The sequence below is a fragment of the Oryctolagus cuniculus genome, chromosome X, assembly GCF_964237555.1.
Source record: "Oryctolagus cuniculus chromosome X, mOryCun1.1, whole genome shotgun sequence".
Classification (NCBI taxonomy): domain Eukaryota; kingdom Metazoa; phylum Chordata; class Mammalia; order Lagomorpha; family Leporidae; genus Oryctolagus; species Oryctolagus cuniculus.
The window spans coordinates 106268565-106288696 of NC_091453.1; the positions used below are offsets into that span (position 1 = coordinate 106268565).

The 20132-nt window shown below is 39.2% G+C and overlaps 1 long non-coding RNA gene across 1 annotated transcript in view; it reads right to left on the minus strand.

Annotated features, from left to right (window-relative positions):
• The window catches only part of LOC127484903 (uncharacterized), a 72532-nt gene that overhangs the window by 45827 nt on the left and 6573 nt on the right, over positions 1-20132 (minus strand). Inside the window, exon 2 of the long non-coding RNA XR_007912128.2 lies at positions 13746-13863. This is a non-coding gene — a long non-coding RNA (uncharacterized lncRNA). The remainder of the gene's footprint in view (positions 1-13745; positions 13864-20132) is intronic.

Below are 20132 nucleotides of genomic sequence, written 5' to 3' on the forward strand. Positions count from 1 at the left end.
CCTACCACTGCCCTACCGGGCCACAGCAGAGAGCTGGACTGGAGCAACTGGGACTAGAACCCGGCGCCCATATGGGATACCAGCGCCACAGGTGGAGGATTAACCAAGTGACCCATGGCGCAGCCCCAATATTCATATTTTTTATTAATATCATCTTTTCTGATGCCTGGGGACCAATATGTCTCCTAGTGTTTGCCAAAAGTGTGTGTGTGTGTGTGTGTGTGTGCGCGCGCGCGAGCACGCACGCACACATTGGGGCATGCTTTCAACACTCAGCCAAGCAATTTGCAACTCTTTTTTTTAAAAAAATTATTTATTTATTTGAAAGTCAGAGTTACACAGAGAGAAGGAGAGGCAGAAAGAGTGAGAGGTCTTTCATCCACTGGTTCACTCCCCAGTTGGCCTCAATAGCCAGAGTTGTGCTGATCCAAAGCCAGGAGCCAGAAGCTTCTTTCAAGTCTTTCCATGTGGGTTCAGGGGCCCAAGAACTTGGGCCATCTTCTACTGCTTTCCTAGGCCATAGCAGAGAGCTGGATTGGAAGAGGAGCAGCCGGGACTTGAACTAGCTCCCATATGGAATGCTGGCACTACAGGCGGCAGCTTTACCTGCTATGCCACAGCACCGGCCCCTCCATTCATTGCTATTCTGTGAACCTTTCATCTTTATTAGAGGCATCATTCTTCCCTTCTCAGTAAATGTTGCTGTGTTTTAATATTATGACATTTCAACATGGCACTATAAAGAGGTTTGATAAAGCAATGTAGGGCCAAGTCCCAGAAGCGTTTTTTCCATTATTGTGTCTTGTGACAAATGTAATGCTTACTGGGCCCAAAGCCCTAAGGGCTCCATTGTCAGAGAGAAATGTTAAACTGAGGAATTTATTCAAATAATTCAAGCCAAAATAGGCTTTCACCTGAGTGGTTCAGGAAATGCAAGCAATTAAAATTTATTGGCTTGGATAGTCCAGATAATTAACTCGGTTCATCACCTTCATTTCACTAGTGTAGACCTGGTCTGATTAATCCAACTATCTGTAAAATGATGAAATATCTAGATTAAGTCTATGATCCTTCTTGAATAAGTTTTTTGGTAATTGTATCAAAATACCTAATGGTACATAGGCCTTGTATGATTTAAGACGACTTTCACATCTTGACATCAGTGTCCAAATATCCCAGAGATATCTATCTAAATGTTTCACTGATAAAGGCAATTTAATTTCTACAGATTTGTCCAATTGAATGACCTTTACCTTCGCAAATACTTAAGATGGCAGTTCTTATAATACATGGCAGATTTAGAACAGATGCAATACTTTTTAGCTTAATAATAGCACACTTTTTAACTAGGAAAAAGACCTGCTGTTAGAAGAAATATAATTTTTAGGTACAATAATCTTTTGGCACAGGTGTCTGGTCTGGCAGTTAAGCATACCATATTGTACCTGCCTGGGTTCAAGTCCAATCTCTGCCCCCTGTTCCAGGACCCTGAAGAGGCACACCCTAGGAAGCAAGCAGACAACAGGAAAAGTCCTAGAGTTCAAAACCCAGCAAGTCTCGAATTCTGAAAACCAAGGCAGGAGTTGAGCAAGTTAAACCTGTTCTAGCTCTCAGAGTGAGAGATCAATTTGACTTCTTTATTCTTTCCAGACCTTCCATCAGTTAATGGTGTCCACCTCCATTGAGGTTATGTCATCTTCACCTAGTCTATTCAGACTTACAGACTAATTTTGTTTGCAAATAGCTTCACAGTTATACCCAAGATAACATATTAATTAATGCAGTCAAGTTGAAAGCAATAACTTATCATCATGATGGGTGGGGGGAGTGGAGTAAGACATGAAGGGGATAACATCTCAAAGGATGGTGGAATGGAAGAGGACATGAGTGCCAAGTAAAGAGGTGGACAGAACATGAACACTCTCATCTTAAGGCCCAAAGATACAGAGACTCCCCCCTTGTTTGGTACAAGAATGGCTATGGTGAAGTTCCAATCTCTGTGCCTTCAACGGCTACTATTATTCTAAGAGCTACTCAATTCTCCATTAAGAAATTTGTCAATTTATAACTTGTTCTTGGGAATCTAATGCAGCAAGTAGTACTTGGGAGAGGATTTCACCACTGGAAAATAATCTAGCAGGGGCTCTTCTGTGAGGGTTGATCTACCATCAAACCCCATGTAGATTATTCAACACAGTCACCATTAGTAAACTGACATGGATAGGTCCACTGGCAAGCAATGGCAGAGGAGCTTCCTCAGTCCTGGGCAGGAAAGAGAGGAGCAAGACTGATTTTCCCACTAATAGAATATTTTTCAAAAAATAGAAAAGGGGTTCTGTTTATCTTGAATATGCTGTATACAAAGTAAACCTTATAGAAATCTTATTGTAAGCTTCTTACTAGTCTAAGTACTTGACAAGTAATAATTCAAGCTTCATTAAAATATTACAATAGGTATTATAGCAATCTTCCAATCTTATCAATATGGAAAGTAAGACACAGGTTATATAAATTTATCAAGATCATAGTTTATGGTACAGCTATAATTTGAACCAAGGCAGTCTAGTTCCACACATCTCTGATTATAACCACTAGACTGAACTGCATCACAGAGCGAATATCAAAATAGGGATATTTTTCCTAACTTGCATGCCTGCTTTCTATAGCTCAGTATCCTGGGAACACACAGACTCACCCAGAAGAGTACAGAGTCCGTCAGTAAAGAAAGTATTCAACATCCATACTTGGCAATAGGAGAACTAATTAAAAGCACTGACTCCTTTAAACAAGGTTAAAAAAAATAGATTCACAATATTCATGACACTAAACAATGGAGCAGAGTATCTCTTTCCCAAATGAAACTATCGCCTTCACATAATGTACTAGGAATCATAAAATTGGTTGTGACTGGAGCTGGCATTGTGTTGCAGCAGATTATGCCACCACCTGCATGACCAGCAACCCATATCAGAGTGCCAGCTTGAGTCCTGGCTACTCTGCTTCCAATCTATCTCCCTGCTTGTGTGCAGGAAGGCAGCAGAAGACTGCCCAAGTACTTGGGCTCCTGCCACCCACATGGGAGACCAGGATAGAGTTCTATGCTCTTGGCTTCAGCTTGGCCCAGAACTAGCTATTGCACAGATTTGGGAAGTAAACTACAATGGAAGATTCATTCTCATTCTTTCATTCTCTCTAAGTAAATACATCTTTTGAAAAACATTTATTGTGACCAGGCCCTCAGAATAGTTCTAACCCTTAGAGCTCATATCCAAAAGTATATGTCAATCTTCTAAAGGGGATGTTAGTTGTTTCAAGAATTTGTATGCCATAAGGGGACATCTTCAAGTTCTCAAGGGAGCTGGATGAGAGTGCACATACACACACATACACAAACACAGTCACACACATAGAAGTAATGAGGTAGAGGGATAGAGAGACAGCGATCATTCACTTGCTGATTCACTTCCTGAATGTCCTGCACAATAGCTGGAATTGGGCTAGGCCAAAGCTACAAGCCCAGAATGCCACCCCAGTATCCTACATGCATGGTAGGGACACAATCCCTGAAGTTATAACCTGTTGCCTTGCAGGATTACATTAGCATGGAGCTGTATCAGAAATAGAGTAGCCAAGACTTGAACCAGGCAATCTGATATAGGATATGGCTGCCCCAAGTTGGCAGCTTAATCTGCTGCTCAACATGCCTGCCCCAAAAGATAATTTAGAAAAACATAGAACTTTCTCTTTTTCCACCTAAGTTGAGCTATATTAGCACTTGTTCCAATTATATTTTCACTTTAGATCAGCCTGATTTGCAAAACTCCTATGTTATATACACCTTTTTTAGAAAACTTTTATTTAATAAATTTTAAAAGTACAACTTTTGAATTATAGTTGTTCCCCCCCCAACAACCCTCCCACCCACAAACCATCCCATCTCCTACTCCCTCTCCCATCCCATTCCTCATTAAGATTCATTTTCAATTACCTTTATATACAGAAGATCAACTTAGTATATACTAAGTAAAGATTTCAACAGTTTGCACCCACACGGAAACACAAAGTATAAAGTACTGTTTGAAGACTATTTTTACCATTGATTCTCATAGTACAATACATTAAGGACAGAGGACCTACATGTGGAACAAGTGCACAGCGACTCCTGTTGTTGATTTAACAATTGACACTCTTATTTACGATGGCAGTAATCACCCGAGGCTCTTGTCATGAGCAGCCAGGGCTATAGAAGCCTCTTGAGTTCACAAACTCTGGCCTTATTTAGACAAGGCCATAGTCAAAGTAGAAGTTCTCTCCTCCCTTCAGAGAAAAGTACCTCCTCCTTTGATGGCACTTTCTTTCAGCTGGGATATCTCTCACAGAGATCTTTCATTTAGGTCATTTTTTTGTCACATTGTCTTGACATTCCATGCCTGAAATACTCTCATGGGCTTTTTAGCCAGATCTGAATGCCTTAAGGGCTGATTCTGAGGCTAGAATGCTGTTTAGGGCATTTGCCATTCTACGAGTCTGCTGTGTTATATACGACTTCTTGTATAGGGCACTGCCCTATCCTCTGCCCACACAGTAATCTTAGAAGACTTCAAAATCTCTAGGCCACAAACTACTTTTTTATGTTGCAGTTCTAACATATATCATCTATGTGATCTTAGATAAGTCATTTACCTGCTGAGTTTCATTGTATCTATATGAGAAAGGAGGACTCATGCAGGTAACTCAATGAGATCATGTGCACAAAATTATTAGAACACTGTGTAGCTTGTTGTAGATTCTCAATAAATATGTACTGAATTTAAAAACCTGGATATAACCCTACCATACAACCCAGCCATCTCACTCCTTGGAATTTACCCAAAGAAAATTAAATTGGCAAATAAAAGTATGGTCTACACCTCAATGTTCACTGCAGCTCAATTCACAATAGCCAAGACATGGACTCAACCTAAATGCCCATCAACAGAAGACTGGATAAAGAAATTATGGGATATGTACTCTATATAATACTATACAGCAGTCAAAAACAATGAAATCCAGTCATTTGCAACAAAATGGAGGAATCTGGAAAACATCATGCTGAGTGAAATAAGCCAGTCCCAAAGGGACAAATATCATATGTTCTCCCTGACTGGGGACAAATAACTGTGTACCTAAAAGGAAACCTGCTGAAGTGAAATGCACACCATGAGAAACAATGACTTGATCAGCCCTTGTCCTGACTGTCAAGGAACAACTTACTATTTTATTCCTTTTAGTATTTTTTGTTCTTCTTATACCATTGGTTTAACTGTTTAATTAACAAACAATTATTCTTAGGTGTTTAAATGTAACTGAAAAGTGATCCCTGTTAAATATAAGAATGGGAATACGAGAGGGAGGAGATGTAATGTTCAGCACATGCTCACTCAGACTTACCCCTAAAGGTAGAGTTAGAAACGTGCCAGGGGATTCCAATTCAATCCCATCAAGGTGACATGTACCAATGTCATCTCACTAGTCAAAGTGATTAGTTTCAGTTCATAATTGATCATAATGACAGGATTAAGTGTCAAAGGGATCACATAAACAAGACTAGTGTCTGCTAATACTAACTGATAGAATTAAAAAGGAGAACATGATCCAATATGGGAAGCGGGATACACAGCAGACTCATAGAATGGCAGATGTCCTAAACAGCACTCTGGCCTCAGAATCAGCCCTTAAGGCATTCAGATCTGGCTAAAAAGCCCATGAGGGTATTTCAGGCATGCAAAACCAAGACACTGACCAAAACAAACAAACAAACAAACAAAAGACCTAAATGAAAGATCTCTGTGAGTGAGATCCCAGCGGAAAGAACAGGCCATCAAAGAAGGAGATACATTTCTCTGAATGGAGGAGAGAACTTCTACTTTGACTATGGCCTTGTCTAAATAAGATCAGAGTTGGCAAACTCAAGATTCTTCTATAACCTTGGCAGCTCATGACAAGAGCCTCGGGTGATTACTGACGTCATAAATAAGAGTGTCAATTGTTAAATCAACAACAGGAGTCGCTGTGCACTTGTTCCACATGTAGGTCCTCTGTCCTTAATGTATTGTACTATGAGAATCAATGGTAAAAATAGTCTTCAAACAGTACTTTATACTTTGTGTTTCCGTGTGGGTGCAAACTGTTGAAATCTTTACTTAGTATATACTAAGTTGATCTTCTGTATATAAAGGTAATTGAAAATGAATCTTAATGAGGAATGGGATGGGAGAGGGAGTAGGAGATGGGATGGTTTGTGGGTGGGAGGGTGGTTATGGGGGGAAAAAGCTGCTATAATCCAATAATTTTACTTTGGAAATTTACATTTATTAAATAAATTTAAAAAATAAAAATTTAAAGGTGAATGAACAAAATAATTCTGGAAGACAGTATTAATCATAGGATAACAAAACTTGAACTTAATTGATTTCCTTTGTACCCACAACAAAAATGACCCCCACTATATATTATAACTGGTCTATTATATAGAGCTAAGCCTTTCAGTGACAGGGAATCAGGTCTTGATTATCCAGGATCAATAATAATACAGTCTTAGCCACCTAGTATTTTTTTTTTAAAGAATGGCCTTAGTCATACTCTGATCCACAAAGTCCAGGTTCTTAAGCCTGCTATAAATATACAGACTTGAAAAGATATCCAGTATCTACCAGTCTAAGTTTCTTTGATCTCCTCCCCTCATTCGATCTGCTTTTGTAATTCTAGTACTGCAATCTATGTCATATCTGAAAATAAGAGGTTGATTAAATTCATTAGAACATATGAGGCACAAGAGGGGATATATGATGAAGATTATAGTAAAAATTATTTTGTTGTATTCCATGGATTGCAAACTGTGACCTATGGGTCAAATTTGGCCTGACACATCTTGATGTGTGTTTTGCAAGTTAAGAAGGTTTTTTATGGGTGAAAAAATGAAATAATAATACTTCATGACATACAAAATATATGAAATTTAAATTTTCTTGTCTATAAAGTTTTATTGGAACAGAGACATGAATTCATTTAAGTACAGTATATCACTGCTTTCATGCTGTAATACCACAACCAAGTATTTGTAGCTGAGATCATATGTCTCATAAAGCCTAGTACTTATTAGTTCATCTTTTACAGAAAATGTTTTTAACCCTTGGTCTATTCTCCTGAAAAAACTTTCAGAAGCAATCATTCCAAGGTTCACAATTGCAAAAAATCAATTCATTTGTCTTTGGCCAAAAATGGCTTTTATCAAAGGGCTTGTTGCATCTACTATTTCTGTGTTAAAATACAAAATCAGGCATAATAAACAATCTATCAGGATCCTATCCCTCATCTGAAAGAGTACAAAGCAGGTACTCTGCTATGCTCTTTTATTTTCTTCTAATTTAAGCAGAGCATGGAAACTTCCAGAATTGGCTCACAAACAAGTACCATTTTCAGAAAGGAGCAACACGCCAGAATTAATCTTTGAGAGGAACCTATGATCTCTGGTGGTGTTAAACATCAAAGCTCTCTGCCCACCTACTTCCTATCTTGCCTCGATCCCACTGTTTAAATCTCACAGCTACAGCAAAGCGCTGCTTCCTAAAAGAAAATACTAAGCAAATATTTAGAAGCAATAGTGTTTACCACAGTGGGGAAAAATAGCAAAGGTGAAAACTTCTCCCCCTGTGAAGTAGATGCATGACTTAGATGTAGCCTGCAAGACGCAATTCTATACAAAGGCTTATTTTTTCATTGTCATTGCAAAATTGATTATGTGCTTCTCTGAAAGACAATTTGGTTCCAGGAATAATCAAAATATTCTTTATAAAAGTACCTTTTTTAAATTTTTACAGGCAGAGTTACACAGTGAGAGAGACAGAAGGAAAGGTCTTCCTTCCATTGGTTCACCCCCCAAATGGCCACTACGGCCAGTGCACTGCACCGATCCGAAGCCAGGAGCCAGGTGCTTCTTCCTGGTCTCCCGTGCAGGTGCGGGGCCCAAGAACTTGGGCCATCCTCTACTGCCTTCCCGGGCCACAGCAGAGAGCTGGACTTGAAGAGAAGCAACCCGGACTAGAACCCAGCGCCCATATGGGATGCTGACACCACAGTTGGAGGATTAACCAGGTGAGCCACGGCACCAGCCCCAGTACCATTTTTGTCTACTGAATAATTGATGGGAATGACACATCTTTTTAATAAATTGTCAGTAATAAATTTTACATAAAATAACTAACTACAAATAAATAGAGTAATTATGAATTTTGCAGTTTCTCAGTGATTTACATGGAAAACTGTAGTGATTCAACAAAAAGGACAAGTAAACTGAAAGCTTTCTCAGCTTAAAGCTAGACTGAGCAGTATTGCATCCCAGCTTCTCTAATTGTAATCTGAGACCTTGGGCAAGTCAGTTAACACCTTTGTGTTATAGTCTCTTTATCTGTGACCTGGTGATTTTAATGATAACCACCACTTCACAGGTCAATTGCATGGATTAAATGAAAAACATGGGACCAGCCCCATGGCTCACTTGGTTATTCCTCTGCCTGCAGCACCAGCATCTCTTATGGGCGCCAGGTTCTAGTCCTGGTTGCTTCTCTTCCAGTCCAGCTCTCTGCTATGGCCTGGGAAGGCAGTGGAGGATGGCCCAAGTGCTTGGTCCCTGCACCTGCATGGGAGACCAGGAGGAAGCACCTGACTCCTGGCTTCAGATTGGTGCAGCACTGGCCATAGTGGCCATTTGGGGAATGAACCAACGGAAGGAAGACCTTTCTGTCTCTCTCTCTTACTGTCTATAACTCTGTCAAATAAATAAATAAATAACAAATATAAAACATACAACATAGTATTTGCATGTGGTAGGAATTCTATAAATGTTAGCTGCTGCTGCTTCTCTTCATCATGGTCATCCTCTTCTTTTTCTTCCTACTTTTCCTTACACTATGACATTCCATCATCATCCTCATCATTACCAATATAAATTCCTGAAACATTTGTGCTTCAGCATGAATTCTTACCTTTGCCTAGCACACATCTTCAATGTAGTATACCCTCATTTGGATTTTCTAGGAAACCTAGGATGCCCCAGAACATGCCTATGCTCCAAGGGATTTCTTAAAGACACTAATCACTCCTTTCCTGCTATTGAATGAATATTTTCATTCCTCTAGAAGTCAGATCTTGAAATCGTAACTTAACTGTGACATTAGGAGGTGGGACCTTTAAGAGGATGATTACTTGAGGAGAATGGAGCCCTCATACATAGGATTAATGATCTTATAAAAGAGACCCCAGGGCGTTCTCCCACCCACTTCCATCATATAAGAATATAGTAGTGGGGCTGGCGCTATGACATAGTGGGTAAAGTCACCACCTGCAGTGGCAGCCTCCCACATGGGTGCCAGTTCTAGTCCCGGCAGCTCCAGTTCTGATCCAGCTTTCTGCTATAGCCTGGGACAGCAGTAGAAGATGGGCCAGGTCCCTGGGCCCCTGCACACACGTGGGAGACCCAGAAAAAATTTCTGGCTTTGGATCAGCCCAACTGTGGCCTTTGTGAACATTTGGGGAGTGAACCAGTGGGTGGTAGACCTCTCTCTCTCTCTCCCCTCTGTAACTCTGCCCTTCAAATAAATAAATAAATCTTAAAAAAAAATAAAAGAACACAGAGGTAAGACAACTATCTGTTAATCAAGAACTGGACTTTTTCACCAGATACAAAATCTTCCATTGCCTTGATCTTGGGCTCCCTAGCCTCCATAACTAGAGAGAAAAAAAAACTTTGTGTTGCTTAAGTCCCCCAGTTTAAGGCAATTTATTACAGTAGCCCAAATTCAGTAAGACAAGCCCTCATTACACAAGCAGTACTGAAAGTTCCTGGAGTTCTATGGTTGTGAATTCAAAAACCATCCAGACCCCACATTCAAACACGTAACTATCAATAAGTTTCTGAAACAATCCTACAGATGATAACTGTAACAGGTCAGAAGCCAATAAACTTTCAGGAGCTATCCTGTGTATCCTCTAGGCACTGATCACCAGTCTACATATGCAGAGTGTAATTTTTTATTCATTTAGGAGATATTTGTTTGACCCCTTCCATATATACATTGGAGATGAAACTGACCCAAATAAATGTATTCAAGAAGCTAAGCAAGAATCATTAGCTCTGTCATTTGAGATATAACTGATTACTCATTTTTTTCTAAATGGCAAAATTGACACCTTTGGAGGTCATGTGACTTATTCTAGTGACTCTTGTTATTCTAAATGACTACATACTACATTAGTAACATATTGGATTTATAAATCTGGCCTCATTTCAGGTTCCAAGAACGCTGAGCTCAGACAATAACCCAAATTGAACATTCATAATCTCACTTCTACAATCTGATAACATTCTATCAAATCTATTTCTTATTACCTGAAATCAATTTAGTCTACCTCCAGCATGAAATTAATTTATTCTTTTAAATAAATTCATGTTTTTTTAAAATTTACATTAGACTACAATGGAATTTTTCTATGTTCTATTATTAATGCTGTATAAAAAGGAGTAATTATGTTATTATAGTATGTTTTCCTTTATTTCTCAACAGTTACAGTATTTTGACACTTGGGAAGTCATGCATTCAAGTAATTGTACTAGAGAAAAAAATATTTAAAACTTGAAATTGAGGGGGCAAATAGCTGAATAGCATATCAGTGGCACCTATTTCAAATCCATATTGCATGGTATATATTACCAGACAAGTCATAGTTTTCAAGAATGAATTTCAGTAGCACTTTCCAAGTAGTCTCCCTGTCTTCTCATCTCTCTCATGTTCCAATCTATTCTGCACTCTACTGCCAGACTAAAATATCACTTCCATATTATTATTCTCCATCCTTACAAAGTATGGTGGCAGTCCAGCACCCAAAAATACTAAATATTGACTCCTGAGTAGGAATTTACACTCCTCCATTACTTGATTCTGTTTTTTTACTAGTCCCCTACCAGAAGCTGGATTGCACATTATTTTTGTTGTTTTGTTGTTATTAAATTAATGTCTTTGATGATAGAATATGGGCAAAAAGCAAGAGGAATGCACCCCTGCTCCTAACATATTTTTTCCTGATTTGGAGATACATATTTATATAAAATGCACAGTTTACTATTTATATGGTCTAGTAATAGAAATGCAGCTGCTCAAAGCTTGTAGCTTTGATTTTATTGTGCAGCAGGCAAGAGACAACAAATAAAATTGTCTAGATTAGCTGTGGAATCTTTTCCCGTAGATATTCCTATGTCCATGTCATGCAATGGGTAATTTTCCACTAAGTTCAAATAGGTTTTCCAGGTGACCAGCACAAATTTTACAATATATAGTAACCAATCCTATAAGTTGCAGAGGAAAAGAACAGAGTATTAAAGTCACATTAGGCTCTCTGGGAATTTCAGAATGACTGCACCTTTAGACAACAATATAGGATATAAATTATACCATTGTTTGCTTCCGAGTCTCTGATTTCAGTCATTCTATTCATTACATAAAATAAATTACAATAAATATTTAAGATATAAGACTTCAGTACTCATAGCCCACCAATCTGTTGCAATGACTTTAATTTATTTGATTTTATCACCCAAGTGTTCATAAAATAAAAACAACTGGGAATATCATCATAGTACTTCAAAGGGACCAGTGGTACTTATTCTTCAGTAGGAAAGTTGCAGGTAATGATAGTGTTTTACAGTAACAAAACGTGAGCTACAGTAAATTGGGGAAATTAGAAGACTAGTGAGAAAGATACCACCACTCACTGACAACCACAGTCTGTTTAGATGTATTTGTTATAGATATGAATTATATTCCACAGTATTTGCATTTAAGTACCATCTTACTTCACTACATTTCTAATTTGTGCAGTCTACTCAAAATATGCACCAACTTTCATATTTGTCATTTTGGGGACATTTCCCTCAACTCTCTCCAGGATTTAAAAAAAAATCCTAGCCTTAAGTACTGCCTTTAGGACTGAGGAGTGATGCAAACCCTTAGTTTATACCAGTTATCTTTCATGCTGTCTTTTAGGCAATACAATCCTGCTATCAAGCAGATGTTCCAAGTCCATTTAAGCATTCTGTTTGCATGGAATTCAGAGTGCTACTTAAGATAATCTGCCTTACTGACCCAAGATTCACTCACAGGAGACTCACCATTGTGTTGATATCAATGATATATACAGCCTCGGCTCTACAGCCACTCCTTAGTAATTCCCCATCAGGAGCCCTCTGAGAAAGTGAGTTCCATTTTTGTCTACTCCAGGACACCTTAGAAAATCTGTCCCCAAATGGTCTTCTCCCCAGGATGCTTTGTTCCCCTTATTCCACATTTTGGAACTTCTCTTGAAGAATTCCCACAGAAGATTATGTTTTTAAAAATCAAAACAACTGGGTAGGGGATTACTGTCTGAGTTTCTGGAAACTACTGCTCTCAATGACTCAGAACTTTGACAGTGCTCTAGTCCCACCCATGCCATGGCAGAGAAACAAAATCTTGGCTACATTTTTCTAAATGGAGAAGGAAAAAAAAATACCCACCCCAGTGAGAATGATGTAAACATTAGTAGCACAATATATTATTCTATCACATAGAAGTCCATATAAGTCATGAACAAAAAATATAGTTCATTTTAATCTCTGTTACATAAAAAAACTTTCAAATTCAAAAATTATGGTTTAGTTTTTGCTACTGTTCCTAATGCTGCTTTTATTATTGTTGTTATTGGTTTAAGTAAGAAAAATCCTGACATGATTGGAGTAATTATTATAAAAAATGTGTTTGCTTTTCCACAAATAGTTTTGAATTTTATATCAAAGAGGTCAAGATCAACAAATACATATATTTGCTAATTCCCGATAAAGTCTGTAGATATTAGTTGCACAAATATATAATTAGTTTTAGGAATAGATGTATAATCAGGAGCTTTTATTTGCTGTGGATTTCTTGCATGCATCAGTGCTTGATCTTTAAAGTTTAAACAGCTGTGTACATATATGCATATCTATTCACGTACTGGAATCAGAGAATATGGCAAGGGTAGTCATATTTGTAAGTCAGATTTGAAAAACTAAGTGCTCACTGTCTCAGAGCTCCATTCTCATTACTTAAGATTTTTTGAACATTAAAATTATATCCCTTTAAGTTGCTTGACTATGATGAAAGCAGCTCTTTGAACAATTTTTATCACACACAATAGTCTTTTCAGCTAAATTATGACCCTCAGGACAGATGCAAACCAAAGCAGCATTACAACTGAATGTTGATTACAGAAGAGAGCTTCCAAGAAGGCAGAGTAGAGAAGGAACTTAGTGTTCTAGTCTAGAAGACAGGTTAAAAAAAGTGGAGAGAGTGCAGTCTCAGGGAAGAGTTAGGGAGAAAATGGCAGAGGAAACTATCCCCAAATTAGAGGGACACAGTAAATCTACATGGAAGGCGTGGACTCCCACAGCTCAGGACTCCAGCAGCTGAGAGCTTCCATATCAGCATTGGAGAGTGAGGTAAGACCAGACTGCAGCCCAAGCCACTAGCAAAAAAGTTTCAGAAAGAGCCTAGAGGAAACTCAGCTTGGAGCTCCACCGGGATAGTTTCTCTGCCAAAGTATAGGAGAAAAAAAAAGAGGGAAACATTTCACTCTCCCAGATCACCTAAAATGGCATTCTGAAACAAATGATTGAGAGGGCACAATTTTGGACATACCTAACAGCTGCACCACCTGATATCTGCACCCAGCAACCAGCAGAGCAGAGATTCCTGACAATGGTCGGGAGAACAGGGGACTGGGAACTCGTGACTGTGGGAGGCTTGTGTTCCAGGACTGTGAATAAAACAGAGGCTATGTGTAAGAAGACTCACCATGTGGCTGGGACTTTGAGCAGTCAGTATGGGAGACTCCACATGCTCAGGGCTTCCTGGTTACCTGGTGAGGGACATTGCTGGGGAATCTGAGCTTACATTGAGGATGGCACAGGTCCTTTGTGTGGTCCTTGGGGCAGAGCAGATGAATATTATACCCACTGAGGCTATTAATCAGGAACTGGACTCCTTTGAGGAAAGGAGCTTAGCTGAGCAAAATAAACTTCCCTTCTGATTAAAAAAAATTAGATTTACCATGTCAAACTGGGTGTGTCACCTTAGACATGCCCTACAACCTGGAGAACCGAACAGAGCTCCCTTGGCACACCAACCACATGCCTCTAGATATTCCCTGAAGGCAGACACTTCATTTATCTACAGAGGCATAGTATAAAAATAAAAGCCACAACAGAAGAAAGCAAAGAAGAAACCAATGAATATTTATGCAAATGTCGGGGGCGGAGCCAAGATGGCGGAATAGTGAGGGCGCACACCGATAGTCCGGGAAAATTTAGTTTAATAAAAGGGGAGTTACGGTAGCCGCAGAAAATAGAACCAAAAAAAAATTGCAGGGGAAACCCTTCTGGATGGAGCAGCCGTGAATCGGAGGACCTACTGGGAGAACAAGGTCGCCCACCGCGTGGAAGCCAAGTCACGGGACCGAGCCGCAGAAGCCCCAGGGTCTGCGCGACAGTGCTCCAAGGGGAGTGCATGCCACACAGACAACAGCGGGGAGACTTGGGACGCTCAGGGCTCCGAGTCCACACATCGGTGCTGGAAGGGGAGGTGAGCTCAATAACCCAAGACATTGGTGGGGAAACGGGGGTCAGAATCTAGAGGGGGGCCGGAAAGTGCAGCAAACTCACTACCGGAAAGAAGGAAAAAAAAAAAGCTTCGGGGTTTCTCTTCCCCCTAACCTTGCAAAGGTTACAAGGCTGCAAGGCTTGAAGAATTCCCAAGAGACAAAGAGCAGGCCTCCTCTCTGGATTTACATATCAATGGGGGAGAGTTAAGGAACTGAGTCACTACAATTCAGTAGCCTAGGCAACCCAGTGGGAGTCCAGAGGAGCCAAAGACTGGAAGCTAAATACCATCAATTCTGCACAGCCCTGCCCTGCGGTGTTACTTACCCCCTGAATAAATAAAATAAATAAATAAATAAATAAAAAGAGAGAGATTTACCACGCATAACCTGAGGGTGTCACCTTTGCACACCCTTAACCAGGAAGAAACAGGCAGAGCTCTCAGGCCGCACCCATCTCAAGCCTCCAAGGCTCCTCCAACAGCAGGCAGTCCACTTAACACGGACACAGTATAAAAAAAAAAAAAAGAAAAAAAAAAGCGCACAGTGACGCAAGAAGAATTAACTATGCCGAGTAACAAACACAGAAATAGAGGGAGCAAGATCAACGATGACACTATGATGCCTCCAAATAAGCAAAACACCCCAAGCCAAGAGTATGAAGATGATGAGATAGAAGAAATGCAAGATACGGATTTCAAAAAATTTATGATAAGAACATTTAGAAGTTTTCAAAAGCAAATCCTTGAACTACAGAAATCCTTAATGGACAAGATTGAAAATCTCTCTCGTGAAAATGAAATTTTAAGGAAGAGTCAAAATGAAACTCAGAAACTAGTAGAACAGGAAAGTGTAATAGTGAAGAGAAATCAAAATGAAATGAAGAGCTCAATAGATCAAATGACAAACACATTAGAAAGCCTTAAAAACAGAATGGGTGAAGCAGAAGAGAGAATATCGGACTTAGAAGATAGAGCACAGGAAAACATACAGTCAAACCAAAGAAAAGAAGAGGAAATTAGAAATCTAAAAAATATTGTTGGGAATCTACAGGATACTATTAAAAAAACCAACATTCGAGTTCTAGGAGTTCCTGAAGGCATGGAGAGAGAGAAAGGATTGGAAGGCCTTTTTAGTGAGATACTAGCAGAGAACTTTCCAGGTTTGGAGAAGGACAGAGATATCCTAGTACAGGAAGCTCATAGAACCCCCAATAAACATGACCAAAAGAGATCCTCACCACGACACGTGGTAATTAAACTTACCACAGTGAAACATAAAGAAAAGATCCTAAAATGTGCAAGAGAGAAACGTCAGATTACTCTCAGAGGATCTCCAATCAGACTCACAGCTGACTTCTCATCAGAAACCCTACAAGCTAGGAGGGAATGGCGAGACATAGCACAGGTGCTAAGAGAGAAAAATTGCCAGCCCAGAATATTATATCCTGCCAAGCTCTCATTTGTGAATGAAGGTGAAATAAAGACCTTTCATAGCAAACAGAAATTGAAAGACTTTGTGGCCACTCGTCCGGCCCTGCAAAAGATACTTAAAGATGTGCTACACTCAGAAACACAGAAACACGGCCATCAATATGAAAGAAGGGAAAGGAAGAACACCTACCAGTAAAAGAACATGGGAAGCTCAAAGCATATACTAGAAAATATTTCCGGGAAAATGGCAGGGCAAAGTCACTACGTATCAATTGTCACATTGAACATTAATGGTCTGAATTCTTCAGTTAAAAGACACCGTTTGGCTGACTGGCTCACAGAACACAACCCAACTATTTGTTGCCTACAAGAAACACATCTCTCTTACAAAGAGGCATGCAGACTGAAAGTGAAAGGTTGGAAAAAGATATTCCATGCCAACAGAAACCAAAAAAAAGCAGGTGTAGCCATATTAATATCAGACAAAATAAACTTTAATACAAAAACTGTTAAGAGAGACAAAGAGGGACACTATATAATGATTAAGGGTTCAATTCAACAGGAAGATGTAACTATTATAAATGTATATGCACCTAATTACAGGGCACCGGTCTATTTAAAAGATATGTTAAGGGACTTAAAGGGAGATTTAGATTCCAATACAATAGTACTGGGGGACTTCAATACTCCACTCTCAGAAATAGACAGATCATCCGGACAGAAGATCAACAAGGAAACAGCAGATTTAATTGACACTATTGCCCAAATGGATCTAACAGATATCTACAGAACTTTCAACCCTACATCTACAGACTTCACATTCTTCTCAGCAGCGCATGGAACCTTCTCTAGGATTGACCACATACTAGGCCATAAAGCAAGTCTCAGCAAATTTAAAAGAATTAGAATCATACCATGCAGCTTCTCAGACCACAGCGGGATGAAGCTGGAAATTAGCAACTCAGGAAACCCCAGAAAGTATGCAAACACATGGAGACTGAACAACATGCTCCTGAATGAACACTGGGTCATTCAAGAAATCAAAAGAGAAATAAAAAACTTTCTGGAAGTAAATGAAGACAACAACACAACATATCAAAACTTATGGGATACAGCAAAAGCAGTATTGAGAGGCAAATTTATAGCAATAGGTGTCTATATCAAGAAATTGGAAAGGTACCAAATAAATGAGCTTTCAGCGCACCTCAAGGACCTAGAAAAACTGCAGCAAACCAAACCCAAATCTAGTAGGAGAAGAGAAATAATTAAAACCAGAGAAGAAATTAACAGGATTGAATCCAAAAAAAATTACAAAAAATCAGCCAAGCGAGAAGCTGGTTTTTTGAAAAAATAAACAAAATTGACACCCCATTGGCCCAACTAACTAAAAAAAGAAGAGAAAAGACCCAAATCAATAAAATCAGAGATGAAAAAGGAAACGTAACAACCGACACCACAGAAATAAAAAGAATCATCAGAAATTACTACAAGGACCTGTATGCCAGCAAACAGGAAAACCTATCAGAAATGGATAGATTCCTGGACACATGCAATCTACCTAAATTGAACCATGAAGACATCGAAAACCTAAATAGACCCATAACTGAGACAGAAATTGAAACAGTAATAAAGGCCCTCCCAACAAAGAAAAGCCCAGGACCAGATGGATTCACTGCTGAATTCTACCAGACATTTAAAGAAGAACTAATCCCATTTCTTCTCAAACTATTCAGAACAATCGAAGAAGAGGGAATCCTCCCAAATTCTTTCTATGAAGCCAGCATCACCTTAATCCCTAAGCCAGAGAAAGATGCAGCACTGAAAGAAAATTACAGACCAATATCCCTGATGAACATAGATGCAAAAATCCTCAATAAAATTCTGGCCAATAGAATACAACAACACATCAGGAAAATCATCCACCCAGACCAAGTGGGATTCATCCCTGGTATGCAGGGATGGTTCAACATTCGCAAATCAATCAATGTGATTCACCACATTAACAGACTGCAGAAGAAAAACCATATGGTTATCTCAATTGATGCAGAGAAAGCATTTGATAAAATTCAACACCCTTTCATGATGAAAACTCTAAGCAAATTGGGTATAGAAGGAACATTCCTCAATATAATCAAAGCAATTTATAAAAAACCCACAGCCAGCATCCTATTGAATGGGGAAAAGTTGCAAGCATTTCCACTGAAATCTGGCACCAGGCAGGGATGCCCACTCTCACCACTGCTATTTAACATAGATCTGGAAGTTTTAGCCAGAGCCATCAGACAAGAAAAAGAAATCAAAGGAATACAAATCAAGAAGGAAGAAGTCAAACTATCCCTCTTTGCAGACGATATGATTCTGTACTTAGAGGATCCAAAGAACTCTACTAAGAGACTATTGGAACTCATAGAGGAGTTTGGCAAAGTGGCAGGATATAAAATCAATGCACAAAAATCAACAGCCTTTGTATACACAAGCAATGCCATGACTGAGAAAGAACTGCTAAGATCAATCCCATTCACAATAGCTACAAAAACAATCAAATACCTTGGAATAAACTTAACCAAGGACGTTAAAGATCTCTACGATGAAAATTACAAAACCTTAAAGAAAGAAATAGAAGAGGATACCAAAAAATGGAAAAATCTTCCATGCTCATGGATTGGAAGAATCAACATCATCAAAATGTCCATTCTCCCAAAAGCAATTTATAGATTCAATGCAATCCCAATCAAGATACCAAAGACATTCTTCGCAGATCTAGAAAAAATGATGCTGAAATTCATATGGAGGCACAAGAGACCTCGAATAGCTAAAGCAATCTTGTACAACAAAAACAAAGCCGGAGGCATCACAATACCAGACTTCAGGACATACTACAGGGCAGTTGTAATCAAAACAGCATGGTACTGGTACAGAAACAGATGGATAGACCAATGGAACAGAATTGAAACACCAGAAATCAATCCAAACATCTACAGCCAACTTATATTTGATCAAGGATCTAAAACTAATTCCTGGAGCAAGGACACTCTATTCAATAAATGGTGCTGGGAAAACTGGATTTCCACGTGCAGAAGCATGAAGCAAGACCCCTACCTTACACCTTACACAAAAATCCACTCAACGTGGATTAAAGACCTAAATCTACGTCCTGACACCATTAAGTTATTAGAGAACATTGGAGAAACCCTTCAAGATATTGGCACAGGCAAAGAATTTCTGGAAAAGACCCAGGAGGCACAGGCAGTCAAAGCCAAAATCAACTATTGGGATTGCATCAAATTGAGAAGTTTCTGTACTGCAAAAGAAACAGTCAGGAGAGTGAAGAGACAACCAACAGAATGGGAAAAAATATTTGCAAACTATGCAACAGATGAAGGGTTAATAACCAGAATCTACAAAGAGATCAAGAAACTCCACAAAAACAAAACCAACAACCCACTTAAGAGATGGGCCAAGGACTTCAATAGACATTTTTCAAAAGAGGAAATCCAAATGGCCAACAGGCACAGGAAAAAATGTTCAAGGTCACTAGCAATCAGGGAAATGCAAATCAAAACCACAATGAGGTTTCACCTCACCCCGGTTAGAATGGCTCACATACAGAAATCTACCAACAACAGATGCTGGCGAGGATGTGGGGAAAAAGGGACACTAACCCACTGTTGGTGGGAATGCAAACTGGTCAAGCCACTATGGAAATCAGTCTGGAGATTCCTCAGAAACCTGAAGATAACCCTACCGTTCGACCCAGCCATCCCACTCCTTGGAATTTACCCAAAGGAGTTTAAATTGATAAACAAAAAAGCGGTCTGCACCCTAATGTTTATTGCAGCACAATTCACAATAGCCAAGACCTGGAACCAACCTAAATGCCCATCAATGGTAGACTGGATAAAGAAATTATGGGATATGTATTCTTTAGAATACTATACCGCAGTCAGAAACAACGAAATCCAGTCATTTGCAACAAAATGGAGGAATCTGGAACAC